This window comes from Aegilops tauschii, chromosome 1, assembly GCF_002575655.3.
Source record: "Aegilops tauschii subsp. strangulata cultivar AL8/78 chromosome 1, Aet v6.0, whole genome shotgun sequence".
Taxonomy (NCBI): domain Eukaryota; kingdom Viridiplantae; phylum Streptophyta; class Magnoliopsida; order Poales; family Poaceae; genus Aegilops; species Aegilops tauschii.
The window spans coordinates 218,713,374-218,738,379 of NC_053035.3; the positions used below are offsets into that span (position 1 = coordinate 218,713,374).

The 25,006-nt window shown below is 47.4% G+C and overlaps 2 long non-coding RNA genes and 1 pseudogene across 2 annotated transcripts; 1 reads left to right on the forward strand and 2 right to left on the reverse strand.

Moving 5' to 3' along the window:
* Positions 1–587: 587 nt before the first annotated feature.
* Positions 588–2,524, forward strand: LOC109755367 (uncharacterized). The gene is made up of 3 exons (XR_002230967.4): positions 588–1,215; positions 1,650–1,731; positions 2,026–2,524. It is a non-coding gene; the product is annotated as an uncharacterized lncRNA (long non-coding RNA).
* Positions 2,525–3,081: 557 nt separating this feature from the next.
* LOC109755365 (uncharacterized) lies at positions 3,082–4,779 on the reverse strand. The gene is made up of 3 exons (XR_012205557.1): positions 4,549–4,779; positions 4,255–4,446; positions 3,082–4,153 (listed from the first exon to the last, which is right to left on the reverse strand). It is a non-coding gene; the product is annotated as an uncharacterized lncRNA (long non-coding RNA).
* Positions 4,780–6,255: 1,476 nt separating this feature from the next.
* LOC120972596 (uncharacterized) overlaps positions 6,256–25,006 on the reverse strand; it is a 39,918-nt pseudogene continuing 21,167 nt past the window's right edge.

Consider the following 25,006-nt stretch of genomic DNA (forward strand, 5'->3'; position numbering starts at 1 on the left):
ATTGCTCGATGGAGTTATTTGTTTTTTGTTGCATGCTCAATGGAGCTCGTCGATTTTACACACTTGGGCACCAAACAATGCCTAAAATTTCAGCATCTTGTTCGCAATCGAACATATAAATCACGCTGGGCAACCCGCCGTTCTGGAGGCCTTCCCGTGCGCATCGCTCGCTGGCCGTCCGATGGGCTAGCTCGCTCGTTTTTCACCGTTCGATTTTACTATTCACTGCTCGATTTTGTTACATCTACAACTCTTTTGCCAGGTGATTGCCACTGGGCCCATGTAATTACTGATCCACGCGGCAGTGAAGCGCTCGATCGACTGATCGAACATATAAATCACGCTGGGCAACCCGCCGTTCTGGAGGCCTTCCCGTGCGCATCGCTCGCTGGCCGTCCGATGGGCTAGCTCGCTCGTTTTTCATCGTTCGATTTTACTATTTACTGCTTGATTTTATTACATCTACAACCCTTTTGCCAGGTGACTGCCACTGGGCCCATGTAATTACTGATCCACGCGGCAGTGAAGCGCTCGATCGACTGAGTCCGTAGCAAACGACGCTCCCGGTGAAAAAAACCCTAGATCGAGAGGTAAAAAGAGATCGCCTCCTCCTCACTCCTCCCACACCCAGCGGCGCCTCCTCCCTCCTCCCACGACCTCCTTCCATGGCCGCACCTCACTGCCTTGACACCACCTCCTCCCCTTCTCGGCAGCGCCTCCTTCCTCCTCCCAGGACCTCCTTTCATGGCGGTGCCCCGACCTAACCGATCTTCCTCGTCTTCAGTCAAGGACCCGATCGGCTGGAGCAGTTGGAGAGTAGTGACTGATGCCGGCCAGAGAAGGCAGGGAGCAGCGGACGCCAGAGAGGGAGGCGGCTCGTCGTGGACCGGCCATGGCGCTGGCGCTGCTGACTCCCACCGGCCTCCTTCGTCTCCCAGCCACAGCCTGCTCCAACCCCTCCCTCTGATGTGGTGTGGTGGGAGAAGGAAGAAGAGCAGGAAGGCAGGGAGCAGCGGATGCCAGAGAGGGAGGCGACTCGGCGTGGACCGGCCATGGCGCTGGCGCTGCTGACTCCCACCGGCCTCCTTCGTCTCCCAAACACAGCCTGCTCCAACCCCTCCTATGATGTGGTGTGGTGGGAGAAGGAAGAAGAGCAGGCATGCTCTCTGTCTACATCCAGCGCCACACGGCTAGATCGACGGGTCTAAACTATGGGTGAGCTCCTCCACTGCCTGATAAATTCCTTTTCTGCTCTATCTTTTTCCCTTCCAATTCATGTAAATTGAAACTTTGAAATCAACCAGTATCTAATGCCTATAATCCATGGAAAGAAGTGGTCTTGAAGTGTGAAACTCAAGCCGGCAATTGGATACCAATTTGCCTACTTATTTATACCTTCAAATATTAGTCAAAGACTAATTAAGTCACCGTTTCTTAATTTTTCTATTCCTTATTTATACCTCCAAACAGTACAGAATATCAGGAGTTGAACTATAAATGTCTGCTTATGATTAATGGATCACCAAAAATATGGAGAATTGATTTATTTGCATTTTCATGTTTCTTCAACTGTATGTACCATTGCAGAGAAGAGGCAAAGTAATAGACATTTTATTTCTGATTTATGTATATAATTGTTTAATTTGAAGGTACCATTCTATCTCAGATGTAGTACATTGTGTGTATGAATCATGGTGAATGTCAAGCCTACTTAGGTCATACCCAAGTAAGGTCAGTATAGATGTATAATGCTTATAAAATGTGGTGCTCTAATATAACTTTGTTCCTCAATTGGGAATTATGTTTTTCTATAGTTAAAGTGCATGTGTGTTGCTGTGATGTATATAAGTGAAAGGGAACAAAAAGGAATGGGAGAAGGGAGCTTCTTGCTTTTCTTTTTCCCTTTTGTTTCTGTTTGATAATTACTCATCCATCCTGATGCTTGAGTATTTTCTAACCTCCCCTGTTTTATTCTTTTGGTGCTACTTGGACGTTTCTAAGGTCTGTTTTTTTGTTTTCTTTCAGAATACAGAAAGAATAAGCTTAGAATCTGCTGCGCTGTGCATGGCTGTTGAAGTTCAGCATTGCTATGATGTGTATGGTTTCTCTGTTTTCCTCATATCGCCCTATTCCCAATTTTACAAACTGCTATGTGACGCACAGTGGCCACGCCACACACTGGTGAGATTCAAGGTGCAGTCGAGCAAGAGTCAGTTCGAGGTGAGGCGTGTCACGTCGATCTCCTGCTGCTCACCAGTGAGGCTCGCTGACAAACGGCCAGATCCACACGAGGTGGATGTCACACACACGGCACTCTCCCCTCGATCCTTTCTCTTTCCTACAACTACTATGTCTTGTACCTTGTTATATTGCTCTTTCATCCATGGGGATAAAGATGTTAACTCAGTTTGATAATGGAGTCACAGATTTGTATCTGATAATTCTTGAAAATCAGATTGAAACATCCATACTAATTTGTTGGTTTGTCTCAACCAGTAATTCAATGTAAACCTATTAACATGAATTTTATGGGTATACATTGTCTCCTCCTATGCCAATTATTTTCTCCAGATTAGTTGTATCATAACTTTCAAGAAGGTTACAAACCTAGCAATGAATGAGACTATCATTATGATTGAAGATAACTTACCGTTACAATTGTTTCTTTTGAAGTTTTACTGTTTATGGAGGTGACAATGCTAGATATATACATCTGTATCATGGCACTTCTCCAGCAAACAAAAGCTTGGCAGCCATCTACTTTCAGAGAGTTTGAAAACGTACTATCACGCTAACTCAGTTATCCAGATTAATGGTAAGTGTGTATTTTCTTGTATACCGATCTACAGAATTACAATTGAGATCTCTACCTCCTCTATTTCCCTTTTGTCATCTTTTCTGGCTTTTATTCTACTACTCAAAATGTTTGACTATTCAATTATAAACGTCATGCTGCAGTGCTTACTTTCTTACTCCCTTTAGACATGATTTCCCTGTCCAAACATTCAGTTGAACCGACACTAGCAATATGTTCAGCTGAACTTGCAGAAGGGGAGAGGTACTGAAGGAACATCTTATGTATTTTTGGTTTGATATTCTTTGGGTACATAACTATCCATTTATTAAAAACTATATTTCATGGACAATTTAAGGATGATAATTTTTTTTTTAACAAATGGAAGTAATGCATGGTACCGTGTAAAAATGAAAGGTACCTGAAGCAGTGGACACAACCATTCCTTGTTAACTCCAAGATGAGTTCAGTGCATGTGTTTAAACCATGGATGTAGAGATGGTCAGGTCAAATGAAATGTATGAATACTACTACAATTGCTGAACATTTGATGAAATCAGAAGCACATAAAAGGAAGTAAGCAGATTACATATATGTAAGTTAGTCTTGCGGCTGAGGCTTTCACCATGATAAATATAACCCCGGACGCATATGCCCACAACTTTCACCATGATAAATATCACCCCGGACGCATATGCCAACAAATGTTTAAGCGACTCAAGGACAATAACTAATGCTAAATATCGATGTCTGCTGCTTAGGGGCACACTCTGGCATGGTTCAAAAGAGAGGTAATTGTACCTGAAGCAGTGGACACAACCATTCCTTGCATTTGTAAGAGTTGTGCAGTAGTACAATAACCGTCTTTCTTTCAGGAGCAGTGCCATTAAGTTTCGGTAGAAGTACAGGTACACGTTCCTGTTCAGCTGACTATTGAAAAAAAAAAGTGATAACAGCCTTCCAAAAAAAAGAAAAATGTGATAACAGATTCTGTTATTCAGGGAGCAAGAGTCAAAATAAAGCCAGGCCAGTGTGCGTTTATTGTAGACTTATATAATGTAGGTGCATGTGGAGTTGGATCTCAGAACAATACTCCAAGCCTCCAACTATCAAGCTCCCTACAAGTGTTTTTTTTAAAACAGAGGGTCTAAGTGGAAACATGGGAGCAAATGTGCCAAGTGAAGCACATATATGCAATAGCAATCAGTATCTGTATATGACACTCTGGCATGAAACAAGCACCTAGACAAAACACACACTACTATTGTTGCTCCTCTACTACCTTTTGGGCTGCTCAAATGTAGTTGGTTTTCATTGATCTCAAGTCGAAATACAAAGATGTAAGTACCCACTTGACACCTGCAACGGATCAATCGATTGATCATATAACTGTATGGACCGAAAAATGCCTCAGTAAACAGGCAGAAAATTTCTTCAACTAGCTTCTCCAAGTTGTCCACCTCTTTCCTCGGGCATGACTCCATGGCTTGGAAAAAGCAGCAGAATCAACACAATCACCTCGATCTCGAAGGTGGAATGTGTTTGCTCAGATCGAAGGAGGATCCTGCCCTCTCCGAGCCCCAGAGGCCAATTGCCTTGGTAAAATAGCTCCTTTACCAGACTCCCTTGCTCCATGGCCAGAGGCACCAGGACTGCGTGACGACGAGCAGATTCGAAGCAAACCATTAATCAACTCGGGCTGCAAACTCACGGCGCGCGGGAGAGAGAAAGTGAGGGCGATGTGGCTGGCTGACCTCGGTGTTTCCGGCGGCGGCTGAGCAGGACCTGCTGGTACTCTGACCTGATGTATACGGCGGCAGCAGTTGGGGCTCCGGTGGAGTCGGGGCAGCGGCAGGTGACTGGACCGCGCGTGGTGGAGAACTGGAGGAGAGGGAACCGAGCCCCACACTCACGAGCCGTTTCTTGGAGTTACTGCTCACATGCGGCACGCGGCCGGCAGCTAGCAGCGGAGGTACACGCGTGGCTGAAGCGCTATGGGGGCCTCAAGGCAGGCGATTCCTTTTTCTATTGATTTGCCATGCGTGCATGCCTTCCTGATTGTTGTTGCCGACACATTAAGTGATCACGTGTCTGTGTTGCCGCCTAATCCATGGTCATTCTGTCTGAGAGTCAGTGGGATACAAATACTGAGATTTGCTTCCCATTTTCCGTTGATCGTGGCCGTGAAAATGCAGAATAGTCCGAGGAGGCGTCAACCGCGTGGGCTCCTCCCTACATGCCCCCTGCCTGACCCGGCCGTTGCGTATCCTCCTTTGCTACACCCGATTCGTTGAATGCTTGATGCGATGGAGGTTGCGGCACGGCGGCCGACGGGAGCATGCAAGTGGGTGATGGTCGTAGCAAGGCGATGTCGCACGGTCGCTCGGCGTGCAGTACGGCCCGGTGGTGCCGGACTGCCGGTGCGGCACATATCTGTAGCGGAGCGTGGAAGTTCGGTTGATGTGCGCAGCAAGCGTGACACTGGCACAACTGCGGCACACCGCTTGACCTTTTGCCGCCGTGTGTATTTTCTTTTTGTGTGCGTATTGGACGTACAATTTTTGATAGATTATACCATCTTGTCCACCTACAGAATTAGCTAGCTTTCATTATTCATAAAACAAGATGGATTGATCCACAGGCCTGCTTGAGAAGCCTGCTTATACGTGAGTTCAGTAATGACCAGAGAATCGATCAAGCCTCCTCTATCTATTACCCAAAAAAAGTTTCCCCGCTTTGTATTCCAAAGCAAATCATCATTATACACATCGCAATGCTGGGCGAGCAGCACATCAAACCCAAAGAAAAAGAAAAAGAAATAAATGCTAACAATGGCAGCTCGACAAAGTGTGGCAGACCCACAACCGCTGCGCCTTCCGGATACAAACCACCACAGCCCGAGGCTCCGATCTACCGCGAACTAAGCAGCACCTCCAAGAAGGGATGCGACGCCGACGACGTTGCTGCCCGGACAAGACCTAGGGTTTCCCCCAGTACGCGGAGGGAGGTGGGGGATAGCTACTCCCGACACCCTCCAAGAAGGGATAGTGGCACCCGCCGGTGTCACCGCATCGGAGCCGGACGCACCGGCAAGGATTTCTCCCGCACGCCAAACCCCACCGGCCAATCGGAGCCGACCAGCCAAACCACCGCCCAACCATGCGCCATCACGGTTGCGCCGCCACCAACGCCGTCTCGCTGCGAGCACCACCATGAGGCCAAGAAGACCGGAGAGAAGATCCAAGCGACGGGAGCAGCAACACTGAGGCCGAGCGGGAGGGAACCACCTCCACCGTCGTCGTGCGGGAGGCTCGCGCCTCCGGCACCGTCGCGGTAGCCGTCCGGACACGGCAGCGGGGCATACCAGGCCACCCCTGGCCCGGCCAGGCCCGAAATGGGCCCGCTAAGCCCCGCCGGCCACGCTGCAGCAGGCTGGCGTCGACGCCACCAGCCCCCGCCGATCATCGCCGCTCACCACCTCCTCCTGATGGCCACGCCAAACGCCACGCCTGTCGCCGGCCCGCCCAGGCCCAGATGGGGCCCAAGGGCCCAGACTGGGCCGGGCGGGCGCCGCCAGCCTGCGCCGCCGCCGCCCAGAACTCGCCCCCGCCGCCGCACAGGAAACCCCGCCGCCGCACAGGACCACCGCCGCCTGAAGACACCGCCCGGAGCGCTCCGTCCCGCGCCGGAGAAACCCTAGACGGGTAAGGGCCGGGGGCCGCCGCCGCCAACGTCGCCCGGGCCAGGCCCACGGCGGGCGACGGCGGCAGGGAGGAGGAGGAGAGAGGGGGAGGGCTTGCGGGGAAGGAGGGAAGGAGCGGCCGGCCGCCCGCGGGGGCGGCGCGGTCGCGGTCGAGAGGGGTGAGCTTCCTCCTCTATCTATTAAAATATCTCTCTCTATATTGAACACATAGAGTTGGTGGTTAGTGCCCTAGCCAGCCTGGGTCGATGTTCGACGATCAGAATCAACTCTAAGATGAGCTCCTCGAATAGTCTCTCTCTTTCCCTAGGCAATGATGATGCCGAGGCCAGTGTGACTATTTTCCGAGCAGAGCAGCCTTCAACAATGGTGGCGACCATTTTTTATGGTAGCTTGTGAGATTTCTCTACTGTTTAGATACAAATTTGCTCTGTGTGATGCACCCAGGGCTCTGGATAAGGATTTCCTGATTTTCCATTTGCCGCATCTGGGTGTTGCTCATGTGAACATGAATTCAAAATGTTCCCTTTTGCATTCAAGTAAAATTATTGGTTCACATCGATTATATCTATCATTTACCAAATCGCTCACTATTTTTAATGCTGATAGGGAGGCGCACATGAAGGAAGGTCAAGCATATGCTTTTGCCATTAAATGCATTTCCAAGGAGTGCGCCTGATCGTCTACTCAATATAATCAAGTTGCAAGATCCTCTTATTATATAACTTAGCATTAATATACATGCCTACCATGACTTCTATGTTTATCATGCTTTTGAATCTTATGTAATCACCTAAGACCATCCTGTGCGTTTAACTGTTGGTCATTTGCTGCTTAGACTGTTGTGTGGTGCGCTTCAGAACTAATATATGCTTTTGCCTTCAAGTGCATGTCCAAGGGCCTTTGCATAATTGTCTATTAGTATCACTTGCTTGCTGCATGCAGTATCATGAGCTGTGCTTTGGCATCAGCAATACTTAAAAAAAAATCCTCCTTTGTCTACTGCATGTTCTCTGCTCATTGCAATTATGCAAGCTCTACTTTTTAAAGTTCTTAGTGTAAAGATGCCTTGTCAAGAATATTTGCTCAAATAAGTTCAGATGTATGCCAACTGAAAAGAGGCTCTTATATATGTTTCAATCTGTATCTACATATTTCAATGCACACTCCTCTAATACCTGGCTTGCGCTCGGCCTTTGCGCCATGGGTGCAACGGGTCATCTAGTAATGCTAAACATCAAAGAGTTACACGAAATTACACGTGGACTATGATTCTTTCTTTCTAACTAACCTCCCCCTCCCCTCTCCCCGATTTTCTAGGGATGGGCCCCTCACCCCCGTCTCCAATCAAAACTCACCGGTTTCTAAATACCATGTAACTCTATGTATCTATAGCATTACTCTCTTGTTTGCTTAGTTGGTCCACTCGGCACGGCGTCCTAGAGGTAGAGGGGGTCGTCCTACTTGTTATAGGTTCACTCCAGGGATTCACTGGATTCCTTTGAGTATATAACAGTTATATTCATAATCCTCTTTGTGGGGAATATTCATAGGGCGTGGCTAGCAATCAATCGACTGAAAACTACGTTTGGGTCAGTCGATCATTATGGACCATCGGATGCAAAATCAACAGCCAGGACGTCTTCTTCAACCTCCCACCCATCTTCCTCCTCTAGCCACCTCGCATACCACCGGTCGGGCCGGCTGCTGCCACCCCCGCGACCGCCTCGCCGGACCCCCTCCCCGGAACCGTTCCCCCACCGCCGGTCTAGCCACCGCCCCCGGCCATCCCTCTAGCCCCCGGCGATGACCGTTTTTTCTTTGGCGAACTTGCACCACCGCCGAGCCCCACCGCCGCTGTGCTGCCTCCCCCACCCCAACCCTAAGATAGATCATGGGGTAGCCTGCCAGGGAGCTTCTTCCTCTCCTCCGGCGAGATTCTTCCACCCCACCGACAGTTTCTTCCTTCTAGCAAAATTGACTGACCCAAAAAATCAAAACTCAAGCGACTGTCATATAGCTATTGCGATATTCATAATATTTTACCACATGCTTTTATGCCCTGTAGTTGTATATCTAGATCAGAAAACAACGATATATATGTTTTTTCGTCATCTATATGGTCTAGAAATACCCCCCCCCCCCCCGCCCGTTCCATTTTTTTCAACACAGTACAATTGAAGTCGCTCATATACACGAGCATACACTCAGCCTTATGAACACACACACGCGCACCCTACTGCCGGTGCTAAAACCGGCAGATCTCGGGTAGGGGGTCCCATGGTTGGTGATCAAAGCTAGATGGTAACAGGAAAGAGTAGGGACATGATCTTTTACCAAGATTTGGACCCTCTTGATGAGGTAAAACCCTACGTCATGCTTGTTATATATTGATTGTGATGAGGTACAAAGTACAATGTGATTGTTGGTGAACGTTGCATGGAAAACAAAAAAAATTCTACGCACACGCATGATCTATCCATGGAGATGCATAGCAACGAGAGGAGGGAGTGTGTCTACGTACCCTTGTAGACCGTAAGCGGAAGCGTTTAACAACGCGGTTGATGTAGTCGAACTTTCTTTGCGATCCAACCGACCGAGTACCGAACGTACGACACCTCCGCGTTCAGCACACGTTCAGCTCAGTGATGTCCTCCGCCTTCATGATCCAGCAAGACGGCGAGGTAGTGGATGAGTTCCGCGGCAGCACAACGGCGTGGTGGCGGTGCTGGTGAAGTGATCTTCGTAGGGCTTCGCCTAAGCACTAGGAAAATATGACCGGGGGTGTAAACCGTGGAGGGGGGCGCCGCACACGGCTAAGATAATGTTGTGGTTGTGCGAGGCGCCCCCCTCCCACGTATACATAGGTGAGGGGAGGAGGGAACAGCCAGGAGGGCGCCCCAAGTAGGTCGAATCCTACTTGGGGTCCCTTCCCAAGTGGCACCCCCCTGTCATGTATAGGTGCGGGGGAAAGGCACGGGAGTGAGCCCCCCTCCCCGCCCCCTTCCTTTCTCCCATGAGAGGGGGAGGTAGGAGGGGCTAGCCCTCCCCATTAAGCCCATATACCTACCGGGAGGGTGTCCGGAACCCCTTCCAGTGACCCGATGGCTACCCGGTGCATCCCGAAACTCTTCCAGTGTCTGAATACCATCGTCCTATATATCAATCTTTACCTCTGGACCATGTCGAGACTCCTCGTCATGTCCGTGATCTCATCTGGGACTCCTAACAATATTCGATCACCAAATCATATAACACTATATCTTCAACGAACGTTAAGCGTGCGGACCCTACGGGTTCGAGAACTATGTAGACATGACCGAGACACCTCTCCGGTGGATAACCAATAGAGGAACCTGGATGACCATATTGGCTCCTACGTATTCTACGAAGATCTTTATCGGTCGGACCGTTATGACAACATACGTAATTCTCTTTGTCCATCGGTATGTTACTTGCCCGAGATTCAGTCGTCGGTATCTTCATACCTGGTTCAATCTCGTTACTGGTAAGTCTCTTTACTCGTTCCGTAATACATCACCTCGTGACTAAATCCTTAGTCATTTGTTTGCAAGACTTCTTATGATGTGTATCACCGAGAAGGCCCAGAGATACCTCTCCGATACTCGGAGTGACAAATCCTAATAACGATCTATGCCAACTCAACAAACACCTTCGGAGATACCTGTAGAGCATCTTTATGATCACCCAGTTACGTTGTGACGTTTGATAGCACACAAGGTATTCCTCCGGTATCCGGGAGTTGCATAATCTCATAGTCGAAGGAATATGTATTTGACATGAAGAAAGCAATAGCAATAAACTGAACGATCATTATGCTAAGCTAACAGATGGGTCTTGTCCATCACATCATTCTCCTAATGATGTGATCCCATTATAAAATGACAACACATGTCTATGGTTAGGAAACCTTAACCATCTTTCATCAACGAGCTAGTCTAGTAGAGGCTTGCTAGGGACATGGTATTTGTTTATGTATTCACACATGTATTTAAGTTTTCGATCAATACAATTATAGCATGAATAATAAACCTTTATCATGAATAAGGAAATATAAAATAACAACTTTATTATTGCCTCTAGAGCATATTTCCTTCACTGATCTACCTCAAGATCATATGAGGGAGTTCTAAGCTCTAAACGGCGTATCTGTCTCAATACAAACTAAACCCCACGGCTTATATAGTCACCGGGGGTGTCCAGGGTTTACAAATGGTTGGTTGTAATCTAGGGATAAGCATGCCGATCCTTTAAACGCATCGTGAAGTGTACGCCAAGTCATCAAAGATCTTCATTTGGATGACGGTGAGGAGTGCTACTGTTGGGGAACGCAGTATTTGAAAATTTTACCTACGATCACACAAGATCTATCCATGTGATGCATAGCAACGAGCGGGAGAGTGTGTCCATGTACCCTCGTAGACCGAAAGCGGGAGCGTTAAATAACGTGGTTCATGTAGTCGAACGTCTTCGCGATCCAACCGATCAAGTACCAAATGCACGGCACCTCCGCGATTTGCACACGTTCAGCTCGGTGACGTCCCTCGAACTCTTGATCCAGCTGAGGCAGAGGGAGAGTTCCGCCAGCACGACGGTGTGGTGACGGTGTTGATGAAGTTACCGACGCAGGGCTTCGCCTAAGCACTACAACGATATGACCGAGGTGGAAATATGTGGAGGAGGGCACTGCACACAGCTAAAACAATCAACTTGTGTGTCTATGGGGTGCCCCCCTCCCCCGTATATAAAGGAGGGGAGGAGGGGGCCGGACGACCTCATGGTGCGCCCCCAAGGGGGGGAATCCTACTCCTACTAGGAGTAGGTTCCCCCCTTTCCTAGTCCTAATAGGAGGGGAAAGGAAGGGGAAGAGGAGAGGAAGGAAAGGGGGGCCGGACCCCTTCCCAATTCGGATTGGGCTTGGGGGGCGCCCCTCCTCTTGGCCTTCTCCTCTCTCTTCCACTAAAGCCCATGTAGGCCCATTAAGCCCCAGGGGGGTTCCGGTAACCCCCTGGTACTTCGGAAAATGCCCGAACCTATCCGAAACCTTTCTGGTGTCCAAACATAGCCTTCCAATATATCAATCTTCATGCCTCGACCATTTCGAGACTCCTCGTCATGTACGTGATCACATCCGGGACTCTGAACTACCTTCGGTACCTCAAAACACAGAAACTCATAATACCGATCGTCATCGAACGTTAAGCGTGTGGACCCTACGGGTTCGAGAACTATGTAGACATGACAGGGACTCATCTCCGGTCAATAACCAATAGCGGAACCTGGATGCTCGGCTCCCACATATTCTACGAAGATCTTTATCGGTCAAACCGCATAACAACATACGTTGTTCCCTTTGTCATCGGTATGTTACTTGCCCGAGATTCGACAGTCGGTATCTCAATACCTAGTTCAATATCGTTACCGGCAAGTTTCTTTACTCGTTCCGTAATGCATCATCATGTAACTAACTCACTAGTTACATTGCTTGCAAGGCTTATAGTGATGTGCATTACCGAGAGGGCCCAGAGATACCTCTCCGACAATCGGAGTGACAAATCCTAATCTCGATCTATGCCAACTCAACAAACACCATCGGAGACACCTGTAGAGCATCTTTATAGTCACCCAGTTACGTTGTGACGTTTGATAGCACACTAAGTGTTCCTCCGGTATTCGGGAGTTGCATAATCTCATAGTCATAGGAACATGTATAAGTCATGAAGAAAGCAATAGCAACAAACTAAACGATCATAGTGCTAAGCTAACAGATGGGTCAAGTCAATCACATCATTCTCTAATGATGTGATCCCGTTCATCAAATGACAACTCATGTCTATGGCTGGGAAACTTAACCATCTTTGATTAACGAGCTAGTCAAGTAGAGGCATACTAGTGACACTCTGTTTGTCTATGTATTCACACATTTACTAAGTTTCCAGTTAATACAATTCTAGCATGAATAATAAACATTTATCATGATATAAGGAAATATAAATAACAACTTTATTATTGCCTCTAGGGCATATTTCCTTCAGTCACTCACTTGCACTAGAGTCAATAATCTAGATTACACAGTAATGATTCTAACACCCATGGAGTCTTGGTGCTGATCATGTTTTGCTCGTGAGAGAGGCTTAGTCAATGGGTCTGCAACATTTAGATCCGTATCTATCTTGCAAATCTCTATGTCTCCCTCCTTGACTTGATCGCGGATGAAATTGAAGCGTCTCTTGATGTGTTTGGTTCTCTTGTGAAATCTGGGTTCCTTTGCCAAGGCAATTGCTCCAGTCTTGTCACAAAAGATTTTCATTGGACCTGATGCACTAGTATGACACCTAGATCGGATATCAACTCCTTCATCCAGACTCCTTCATTTGTTGCTTCCGAAGAAGCTATGTACTCCACTTCACACGTAGATCCCGCCACGACGCTTTGCTTATAACTACACCAACTGACAGCTCCACCGTTCAATATAAATATGTATCTGGTTTGTGACTTAGAGTCATCCGGATCAGTGTCAAAGCTTGCATCGACGTAACCATTTACGACGAGCTCTTTGTCACCTCCATAAACGAGAAACATATCCTTAGTCCTTTTCAGGTATTTCAGGATATTCTTGACCGCCCCTCCTCTTGGCCTTCTCCTCTCTCTTCCACTAAAGCCCATGTAGGCCCATTAAGCCCCCAGAGGGTTCCGGTAACCCCCCGGTACTCCGGAAAATGCCCGAACCTATTCGAAACCTTTTCGGTGTCCAAACATAGCCTTCCAATATATCAATGTTCATGTCTCGGCCATTTCGAGACTCCTCATCATGTCCGTGATCACATCTGGGATTCCTAACTACCTTCAGTACCTCAAAACACATAAACTCCTAATACCAATCGTCATTGAACGTTAAGCGTGCGGACCCTACGAGTTCGAGAACTATGTAGACATGACCGAGACTCGTCTCTGGTCAATAACCAATAGCGGAACCTGGATGCTCATATTGGCTCCCACATATTCTACGAAGATCTTTATCGGTCAAACCCGTTTGCATCCAACTCATTTGCTCACGAAGACCTAGGGCAATTTGAGGAAGCCCATCATTGGAATCTACAAGGCAAGTTCTATAATGAAAAATTCCCACTAGTATATGAAAATGACAATATAAGAGACTCTCTATCATGAAGATCATGGTGCTACTTTGAAGCACAAGTGTGGTAAAAGGATAGTAGCATTGCCCCTTCTCTCTTTTCTCTCATTTTTTTGGGCCTTCTCTCATTTTTTTGGCCTCTTTTTTTCTGTCCGGAGTCTCACCCCGACTTGTGGGGGAATCATAGCCTCCATCATCTTTTCCTCACATGGGACAATGCTCTAATAATGAAGATCATCACACTTTTATTTACTTACAACTCGATTCTTAGAACAAAATATGACTCTATATGAATGCCTCCGGCGGTGTACCGGGATGTGCAATGAATCAAGAGTGACATGTATGAAAGAATTATGAACGGTGGCTTTGCCACAAATACGATGTCAACTACATGATCATGCAAAGAAATATGACAATGATGAAGCGTGTCATAATAAACGAAATGGTGGAAAGTTGCATGGCAATATATCTCGGAATGGCTATGGAAATGTCATCATAGGTAGGTATGGTGGCTGTTTTGAGGAAGGTATATGGTGGGTTTATGGCACCGGCGCAAGTTGCGCGGTACTAGAGAGGCTAGCAGTGGTGGAAGGGTGAGAGTGCATATAATCCATGGACTCAACATTAGTCATAAAGAACTCACATACTTATTGCAAGAATCTATTAGTTATCAAACGAAGTACTATGCGCATGCTCCTAGGGGGATAGATTGGTAGGAAAAGACCATCGCTCGTCCCCGACCGCCACTCATAAGGAAGACAATAAAAAAATAAATCATGCTCCGACTTCATCACATAGCGGTTCACCATACGTGCATGCTACGGGAATCACAAACTTTAACACAAGTATTTCTCAAATTCACAATTACTCACTAGCATGACTCTAATATCACCATCTTCATATCTCAAAACAATCATAAAGAATCAAACTTCTCATAGTATTCAATGCACTTTATATGAAAGTTTTTATTATATTCTTCTTGCATGCCTATCATATTAGGACTAAATTTATAACCAAAGAAAATTACCATGCTTTTTAAAGACTCTCAAAACAATATAAGTGAAGCATGAGAGTTCAATAAATTCTATAAAATAAAACCACCGCCGTGCTCTAAAAAGATATAAGTGAAGCACTAGAGCAAAATTGCCTAGCTCAAAAGATATAAGTGAAGCACATAGAGCATTCTAATAAATCACGATTCATGTGTGTCTCTCTCAAAAGGTGTGTACAGCAAGGATGATTTTGGCGAACTAAAAAGCAAAGACTCAAATCATACAAGACGCCCCAAGCAAAACACATATCATGTGGTGAATAAAAATATAGCCTCAAGTAAAGTTACTGATAGACGAAGACGAAAGAGGGGATGCCTTCCTGGGCATCCCCAAGCTTAGGCTCTTGGTTGTCCTTGAATATTACCTTGGGGTGCCTTGGGCATCCGCAAGCTTAGACTCTTGCCACTCCTTATTCCATAGTCCATCAAATCCTTACCCAAAACTTGAAAACTTTACAACACAAAAACTCAACAGAAAATCTCATAGGCTCCGTTAGTATAAGAAAATAAATCACTACTTTTGGTACTGTTGTGAACTCATTCTTTATTTATATTGGTTCAATATCTACTGTATTCCAACTTTTTCATGGTTCATACCCCCCGATACTAGCCATAGATTCATCAAAATAAGCAAACAACACATAGAAAACAGAATCTGTCAAAAAACAGAACAGTCTGTAGAAATCTGGATATTTCGAATACTTCTGTAACTCCAAAAATTCTCAAAAATTTAGGACAACCTAAGAAATTTGTTTATTAATATTCTTCAAAAGGAATAACTATTTTATCGCGCTTCTCTGATTTTAAACAATTCTGGGATTGAGTGCAAAAGTTTTTGTTTTTCAGCAAGATCAAATCAACTATCACCGTAAGCTATCCCAAAGGTCTTACTTGGCACAAACACTGATTAAAACATAAAACCACATCTAAACAGAGGCTAGATGAAATATCTATTGCAAAATAGAACCTAAAAAGCAAAAACATAAATAAATATTATAAAACATCCAAAACAGATAATATAATAGCATGGAACAATCAAAAATTATAGATACGTTGGAGACATATCAAGGAGCAGGCTAGTCATGACCCATCCGTCGACCACTGGTGGGTCCTCGGCCCAACCCATGAGTGATGGGCCAACATGATGTGCACCCCTAATCCGGGACACCGTCAGTAGCCCCCGAACTAGTCTTCAAGCCGAGGATAATATGCGTTGCCTTCAGAATAGTTCCACAACTTTGGCTCTTCGGCTTCGCAGACGAGTTCCATCCCCTATGTTGGCTCCCTACTCATGCTCGGTTCCGAGGTCTTCTTGTTTATGACTTTGATAATCAGATCACGGAGGGTCTTTTAACAAGACCTCCCTCCTGGGCATATTTCAGTGAGGCCGAGGCATATTTTAGCTTAGCCACGACGGTGGGTCATAAGAAGCTTGACTAGGTAAAAAAATCCTGACAACTTTTTTCGCCAAGAACCAAAGCGTCACCTCCCGTGGCAGAGTCAATCTGTCTAATCAATAGTCATTATTGAGGATACCATAGCCCAAAGCCGTTTCTATTGGCATGTCCCATCAATGAAGAGATCGTGCTTCCGGATTTCTAGCGGTGTCATCAACGCACCTGCTATAATATTTGTGCCCATAGGATGCATAGTGCATCGGGAAGCGGCGATTCGTTCCCTATGGTGGGGTGACCCCTAATCTTCAATGCCCTATAAAAAGGGAAAAGCTGGTGAATCTAGTTTACCCATGCTTTTACCTTCTGCTCTAGCGCACAGGACTTGCCACAAATCCAAGTATCTCGAGATCTAGCTCTTTAGCCCTTCTTTCTCCTACTTCTCCTCTGCATACTAGCACAGGGAAAGGAACTGCAGCTGAAGCCAGCGACAAATTGGGGCAGTGGTTGGTGAGGGCATCAGTCTAGTGGATGTAATCCATATGATGCTCCATTGTCGGATCCCCTTGCTTCAAGGCCGAGTTGTTCCAGTGCGGGGGCTTCAAGCCCGAGGACGAAGCGGCGGTCCGAGAATTCTTCCGGGGATGGGACCTCGGCGGAATGTGGAAGCTCTTGTTCAAACACAAGAAGAACTTATTCCCTGCCAGTGCCGACGACATTGGTTAAGCCACACCATCCCTATTGCCGATGTGATTCTTTATCTTTTTACCCTACTTGAGTTTCATCTTCACGACCGTTCCCTTTTCTTCTACATGACGGGTGATTGTATCTTTGTTCGACACAGGTTTGGTGCGTGTGGGCTGAGAAGATGAAGTCCTCGGCTCCGCTTCCAGGGGATCCCAGGACTCTCGAGCTTGAAAGGCTTCTAGTTGAGAATCCTTACGAGGTTCTAGTAAGAGGGAAGGAGAGGAAGGACAGGACAAAGAATTTGTTCATCCGAGAGGACACCACAGGCGTTGCGCGGATCATGGGAAGGAAGAACAGGAAAAAGAAGTTGTCTTTACAGGGAGATACCTCAGACACATAATCGGCAACTCGTCAGAGCTCTTCCTCTTAGCCGAGCTCCACCCGCAAAGACGACAGGAAGAACAGGACGAGAACGTGTCCTTCCTAGAAAATATCCTGGATACTGCATCGGAGAGTCATCAAAGCTCCTCGATCGTCGTCGAACGGGCGGGCGGAGGTGGAGAAAGCGAGTCCAAATCTTCAGAAAACTGGAAAAGGCTGGCGGCTGAGGAGGTCGACCCTCCTCAGAAATATAGGCGCTTACTGAAGGCACATACTGCTGTGACAAGCCAGATATTTATACAAGGAGATGAAGGGGAACGTTGCATGAAAATAAAAAAAAATCCAACTAACACCCAAGATCTAATCCAGGAGATGCATAGCAACGAGAGGGGAGTGTGTCTACGTACCCTCGTAGAGAGAAAGTGGAAGCGTATATAACGCAGTTAATGTAGTCGTACTCTTGCGATCCAATCACGATCCAACCGATCAAGTATCGAATGGATGACACCTCCGAGTTTACACACCTGAGGCTCGGTGACGCATCCTCCTCCTTGATCCAGCAAGAGAAGTGGAGATGTAGATGGGATCACAACCAGCACGACGGCGTGGTGGTGATGGTGTTGGAGGAGTTGGAATACTAGTAGGGCTTCGCTAAGCGCTACGCGGGTGTGTAGTGTGTCTGGAGGTAGAGAGGGGGCAGCGGGGTTGTGGTGTGTCTTTGGTGCGCCCCCTTCCACTCAATATATAGGTGTGGAGGGGCTAGGAGTCCAACCCTTCTCCTCCTAGGGCTTCATAATCGCTTGTTTAATTTGAAAAATTGATGTTGGCTCCCTAACACACGGTCGGCTATGTATGTTTTAATCGATTATGTTATGCTTGTTCTTAATTTCAATGTTTTTATGATATATATTACGAAGTGTTTGAAGTTCATGCAGTGGTGACAATGTACATGCCACAACAACACAACTTGGATACACGATGGTAGATGATGGAGTCTGTCTGAAGCCTACGTCTACGGAAGTCATTGTTCAGGTGCTACTTCATGTATATTACATTGGTACTAATATCTTACTATATGAAATCCGTACCGAAATGTATAATGAATGAATGCTTCCAAATTTGTATACATCCTATTTTCTTCACTGACACCTTCTGGAATTCATGGACACAAAATTTGCAGTACATTTCGGGTATAATCCAGACATCCTGATAATCATGATGTGGTTGGATGGAAATTTTATAGAACAACATCAGGGTGAAAAATAAAAATCAATGTGGGCTCCCTATGCTAAGGAAGTTCTAAAACTCATGAAGCTAAAAGCTAGAGCCGCTGGAAGTAGTCCATCATCGCCACCGGCGATAATGGTACAACCTCTTATAAACTGTGAGGTGTGGAGGTTGAGAAACACAACATCGAGAGGCGATGTTTGGTGATGGAGTTCATTTGAAGCCTACATAGCCTACATCTACAGGAGCCCTTGTTCAGGTGCTACTTCTTGTACTTGATCGATATGATGTAACAAACAGAGGCCCTAGAAGGAGTATTTTTCTCATCAAAACATGGTATGTTACAAATGTTCAGGCTTGAGAGGCATTCCACCAGAGGTGGAGCCAGTTACCTGATAACCATGATGCGGTTTGGATGCAACTTTTGCAGAACAATACTAGGGTAAAAAAATACAAGATCCAAACACACTGCCTATGCTCTAGGTAAAGTTCTGAAACTCAACAACAGTGGTGCCGTTATAAAATCCAAGGTGTGGAGAAACAAGCAAGTACAACAACATGCTATCTAGACACGACATTTGATGATGGAGTTCAACTGAATCCTACATCTGTAACATACCTGATAACCATCATATGGTTGGATGAAAGATACAAGGTCCATGCCCAGGCCTATGATGAGAAGCATCAGTGAAACAGAGGTTAGTTGTAGCAATTGTCGTTGTAGCCTTTGCACTCTCTGATCAAACATCCAGTAGTTCTAATAGAACTATGGTAACATCATCACTTGACATGTACCAATAGCTGAATTTACAAGATTAATTGAGATGACTGAGTCACCATCAAAAACTAAGCAAACTATATAGTTTTTAAAATAACAAACTAACCAAACTATGGTTGATGCTGCTGCAAGAAACTAGAGGTTCATTACAAGATAATCTGTTGACCTGCTTACACATGCCAGCAACATAGGGAAATTATCAAGCAACAAGACAGTGAGAAAACAAGCAGCACTACAATAGCTACCCAAGAGAATTGATCACAGGACCCATGTCACCTCCAACTCCCAAGTGGTCCGGTCATCTCTCCTGTTGATGAAGCGGCAGCCTGCCCTTAACCTTATTTAGTATCCTCCCTTTCTGCAAACATAGATTGTCAATGTGTCACATCACCGGGGATCGCCCTTGCAAACTTATTTGTGGATGTGATTCCAGAAAGGATATGCCATGCTAATATACAAATTTCCAATTTAGTAAGCATAATTAGTTGCAACCTTTGAGTGTTACATCGCACTCAAAGTTGAGATTAGACACTCAATGTTTTGTTTGTTCCGCTAACTTATATATTATGACTTAAGATTTGATTCCAAACCACATAAGAAAGGACATATAGGTAAAGTTGTACCTTTTGGATTGTAAAAACTCATGTATGGAAAGAAAGCACGTAACTTTCAGTCTTCCATATGGTCTTCCACCTTAGTGACTTGAGATTAATCTCATAGACGCCAAGGTCTCCAGTCACAAAAATGATATCACTGCCCTCCACAGATCCAATTAGTCTAGGTCTTCTATCGGGATTTCGGACGGGGAGAAGGTTTTTGAGGTCGATGACTGTTCATTGAGTCCATGATGCAACTCCGTTGGAACCCATCTGTCTTGACCACAAGTAGAGGGTTAATCTATCCATGTGTGTGTCGGGGGGATGAACCCCGGGCAGGCAACGGAACCCGGATCCTTTTCGAAAACAGCGGGGCCCGCACCACCCCGCAACTCGGCACGCGCCTGGCCGGGTCGCTCGACCCGGCAGGGCCCGCAACCCGGCCAAACCCTCCGACCCGACAAGCTACGTCAACCCGGCCACAGCAACTGGCGCAAGACGACTCGACCCGACGCAACCAAGGCTTCCACGGCAAGCCAGCCCCACCCGTGGCGTCCACGACAACCCAGCCACGGGTCAGCTCCCGTCCCATCTAGGCCGTACAATGGGACGAGACCTGAACCACTGATGACCAAGACAACAGTGTTTCCACCCATGCCTATGGTCAGCCGGGGCATGGCAACAGTGCCCCTCACCTACCTGCTGACCAAGGCCGGCGTGGCAACAGTTCTCCCGCCCTCACCGCTGACGACAGCAAGCGGCGACCTGACGGAGAGCACTGTACACGACTCGACTCGGCCACGCCCTGACGATCGACAAGACGGCGCACAGTCCCCCTAGGCACGCGGGGCCCGCACCTAGGGGAACCCGGCGAACCACAAGCCCACAAGCGACGCTGTCGGGACCCCGATTCCAAGTCACACCGATCTAGCCTGTAACACCTCATATCACTTTGCGGCCTCACGCACGGTATTCCCACGGGTGTCGCCTTACCATGGCCCGGGACCGTTTGCGCCTTTTGGCTCACGTATATGACAGTGTCGCTAGCATCCATATGACAGAGAACCCGGGCCGACATGGCTAGTCGTGAACCCAAAGCGGCACTAACGTATGGGGATAGGCATACATGAATCAACATCGAACGTGTCGGTCAGCAGCGTGCGAATCCGGGCTGTAGCACTGGGCTAACAGGACTCCGGGAACCCGGTCTGTAGCAGGCTAGGCAGGACTCCGGATGTCACCGCGTGACATTTCCCCGAAGGGACAGACACAGGAACGATATGAATCACATGCCGGCCAGTCAGGTGTCCAGAGCAGTAGTGCTGGGCTAGCAGGACTCCGGTGAACCGGGCTGTAGCGGACTACTATGGCTCAAGGAGGCACTAGACTACATTTCCCCATAAGAGAGGCTGCTAAGGATAGACAACTAGATTGTCGGATCCCACACATACCAAGAATTTCAATCATACACACAATATGCTCGATATGTGCAAATACAACATGGCATCACAACAAGACTCTACGACTCAGAGTATTTATTCATTAGGCTCCGAAGAGCCAGATATTACAAACATGGGTCTCATGACCCAACATTCAGAGCATACAAGTCAAATCACATGCGGAAGCTCAACATGTCTGAGTACAGACATCTACAAATGAAAAAGGCTGAGAAGCCTGACTATTTACTAGATCCTGCCGAGGGCACAAGATCGTAGCTGAGGTATCAAGCTAAACGTCGAAGTCCACACGGAACTACTAGCGAGACTGACGTCTCTCTGCAAAACATAAAATAAGCAAACGAGAGTACAAATGTACCCAGCAAGACTTACATCAGAACTATCTACATATGCATCGGTATCAACAAAAGGGGTGGTGGAGTTTAACTGCAGCAAGCCAGCTTTGACTCAGTGGCTAACCTAACTACGACAGCAGGTAACTCTTTTGAGGTGGCGCACACGAGTCCACATATTCACCATATCAATACACCACTATGGATTCGCCCCCGTCTCCCTACGGGAACGCCATCCATAGCACTCACGCTTATCTTGCGCATTTTAGAGTATCCACTTTCACTTGTCTATGAACTGTTATAGGCAACCCAGAAGTCCATTTCCGCGGACACGGCTATTCGAATAGATGATGTTAACCCTGCAGGGGTGTACTTCGTCACACACGCTCTCGCCACTTACCACCATGTACACGTCGTGTACCTCGGCAACCTTCAAGCGGAAGCCTGGCGAGGGAGTCGGCCACAGCCTACCTAAACACTCAAGTCTCTAGTCCAGGTTTATCGCCTATTCAGGTTCCATCCGCAGGGAGTCCGGCCGAGGTTTCCACATACGGCCCCGAACGATGTGTGCAGGGTTCCCGAGACACCAAACGGGCGCCCGGTACACCGTGCCACGTGCCTACCGCATCACAGCCCACCCCTCGGTCAGCGCTGTCCATGGCCTCCAGCATACTACAAACACCAGAAACTACTTGCAACTCCTGGACAGAGGACAAGGGTGATTAAGAAGCCGAGAGGGTCCATTGGTTTCGGGCCCAATGCGTGGTAGTAACTGTATCATGGATCACAAACACAGAACTCAGTTCCTGAGGACGGCTTCAATGAGACAACCCACCATGTACTCCTACATGGCCTCTCACCGCTACCTTTACCAAATCGTGTTCACACACTTAGCTCACACACAGTAGGACATGTTCATCACCATTCCAATTCATCCCCGATGAATCAGGCCTGACTCAACTCTAAGCAGTAGCAGGCATGACAAACAAGCATGAATGAGTAGGCACATCAGGGCTCAAACAACTCCTACTCATGCTAGTGGGTTTCATCTATTTACTGTGGCAACGACAGGTCATGCAGAGGATAAGGGGTTCAACAACCGCAGCATGTAACAGTTGAATCGTTGTTGTCCTAATGTAGTAAAGAGAGCAGGAGCGAGAGAGTGGGATTGTATCGGAATGAACAAGGGGGGTTATGCTTGCCTGGCACTTCTGAAGATATTATAGTTCTTCATCGGTGTCATCGATCACGTCGTCGGAATCACGGCTATCGAGAGGGGACAATCACCGGCAAACAAGGAAGAACACAATCAATGCAATGCACAATATGATGCATGCTATGACATGGCAATATGAATGTGTTTTGGGCTAATGCAAGCTAGAACAGAATGGTTTGAGTTGATTTGAACCAAAGATTCAAATTCACATTCAAACTATGAATTCAAATAGTGCATTATCATGTTTTCACCTATACAGCAGGTATAACTTAGTTTGACATGCATGAAAATGGTACAGATGGATAGATTGCATTTTTCTGATAATTTTTCATATATAAATTATTTCATTCTGAGCTACAGTTGATTTTATATGATTTTTAGAAGTTTATACTATTTCCTAGAATTTCCTGAATAAACTTAAATCCAGATAATGAGTTATTGCGTCAGCACTGCATCACTGTGACGTCAGCTGGTCAACAACGCCTAACCAGAGTCAAACCTGACAGTGGGACCCATATGTCATCGACTCAGCTAAATAATATAGTTAACTAGCCTTAAGTTAAACCTAACCAAAATGTCAGTGGGGCCGGGGCCCACATGTCAATGACCCAGGGGGGTCAAATCCCTGGTCAACCGGGGCTAAATCACCGGCGTTTAGCCGGCGGCGGCAGCAGACGCGGCGGGAGGGCTCGGAATCGCTCCTCCGGCGCCCAATCGAGCAGAGGAGGGCACGCGCGGGGAGCTGGGGCTCGCCCGCATCCAGAGCGGCATGCGGCAGCAGCGTGGACGGACGGAGCTCGCCGGAAACGAGCTCGGGGCGGCGCCGGCGTTCGGGTGTTTGTGGCTACGGGGCTGCAGTGGCCGTGGCAGCGCGTTCATGGCACCTACAGCAACTACGCGAGGCGGCGAGCATGTTGGACACGACGCCCGGGCTGTTTGGTTGCCGGGGCCGCGTCGGCGGCGGGCGCAAGCGGCGGCGGGTGCGGTCGCTACGGCATGCGAGGAAGAGAACGAAGAGGGGGGAAACGGCCAGCAGCTCACCATGGTCACGACGAGCGGGTCGGCGAGGTCTGGGAGGAGCTTATGGAGACGGGAGGTCGCCGGCGATCTCGGCGGCCGAACGACGGAAACGAGGTCGGGGGCGACGCTTCGGGGCGTTTGGTGGGGAGTGACTCGGTGGGGAGGAAGAGGGGGTCGAGCCAAAGCTTCGGAGCACATCTACGAGGCGAGGCAGTGGCTCTGGGCGCGGTGGTGCTCGTCGGTGGCGACGGCGTGCTCGGGCGGGAAGAACAGAGGAGGGGGAGAGCGTTCGGGGGAGAGAGAGGGAGAGCCGGACGGCTCTGGGGGTCGCGTGGCATCGTCCAGACGCGTCGAGGCAGAGCCAGGCAGGCATGGAGGGAGGAGGTGGCCGCGGCGTGTAGCTGCGCGCGTCGGGCACGCGCCCTCGCCTACTGGCGCGAGGAGGAAGGCGACAGGAGAGCGCCTGGTGGGCTGGGCCGCCAGCTGGGCCGGCCAGGTGGCTTTGGTGGGTGCCAGGTACGTATCTTCTCTCTCTGCTTTCTGTTTTTCTAATTTGTTTTTGTTTTCTAATTATTTGCCTCTGTTTTGAGTTTAGGAAAAATACCAAGGCATTTCCTAAAATCCTGAAAATATTCATGGACACTTGCTGAATTATTTCAGTGGCCCAAAAATAGTTCCAGCATTATTTGAACATTTAAATTATTTATAGCATTTAAATGCCCAAAAGTCAAATACAATAAGATTTAATTCAAAAATCCAGGATGGCCTAGAAATAGGTGCATCATTTTTGGCAGAGGTTTTCACCTTTAACAAAAATCATGAACTTTTCTAAAGGGCATTTGGGTTCATTGAAAATATTGTTTACTTGAACCTAGTTGAATGCATTTGGTGCTAGGGTTTCAACATCCCCATTTCAAGTTTCTTTGAAAATTAAACATGATGACATGAGGAACAAGCAAAAGTCAAACAAGGGCTGATCTGGGGCTGTGACAGCTCACCCCCACTAAACAAGAATCTCGTCCCGAGATTCAAGACGTGAGGTAAGAAGACAGAGGGACACAAGCTAACACCATCTTCATGATCCAATTGCTCTTCGCGAAGATTTGATCCGTTGCTTCAATTAACGTTGACGTCTTTGCTTTCGAGATCTTCATCCGACACGATGACGACAGAGAGGGAAACTCTACAGGATCGATCTTCTTGAAGATCGGGCACTC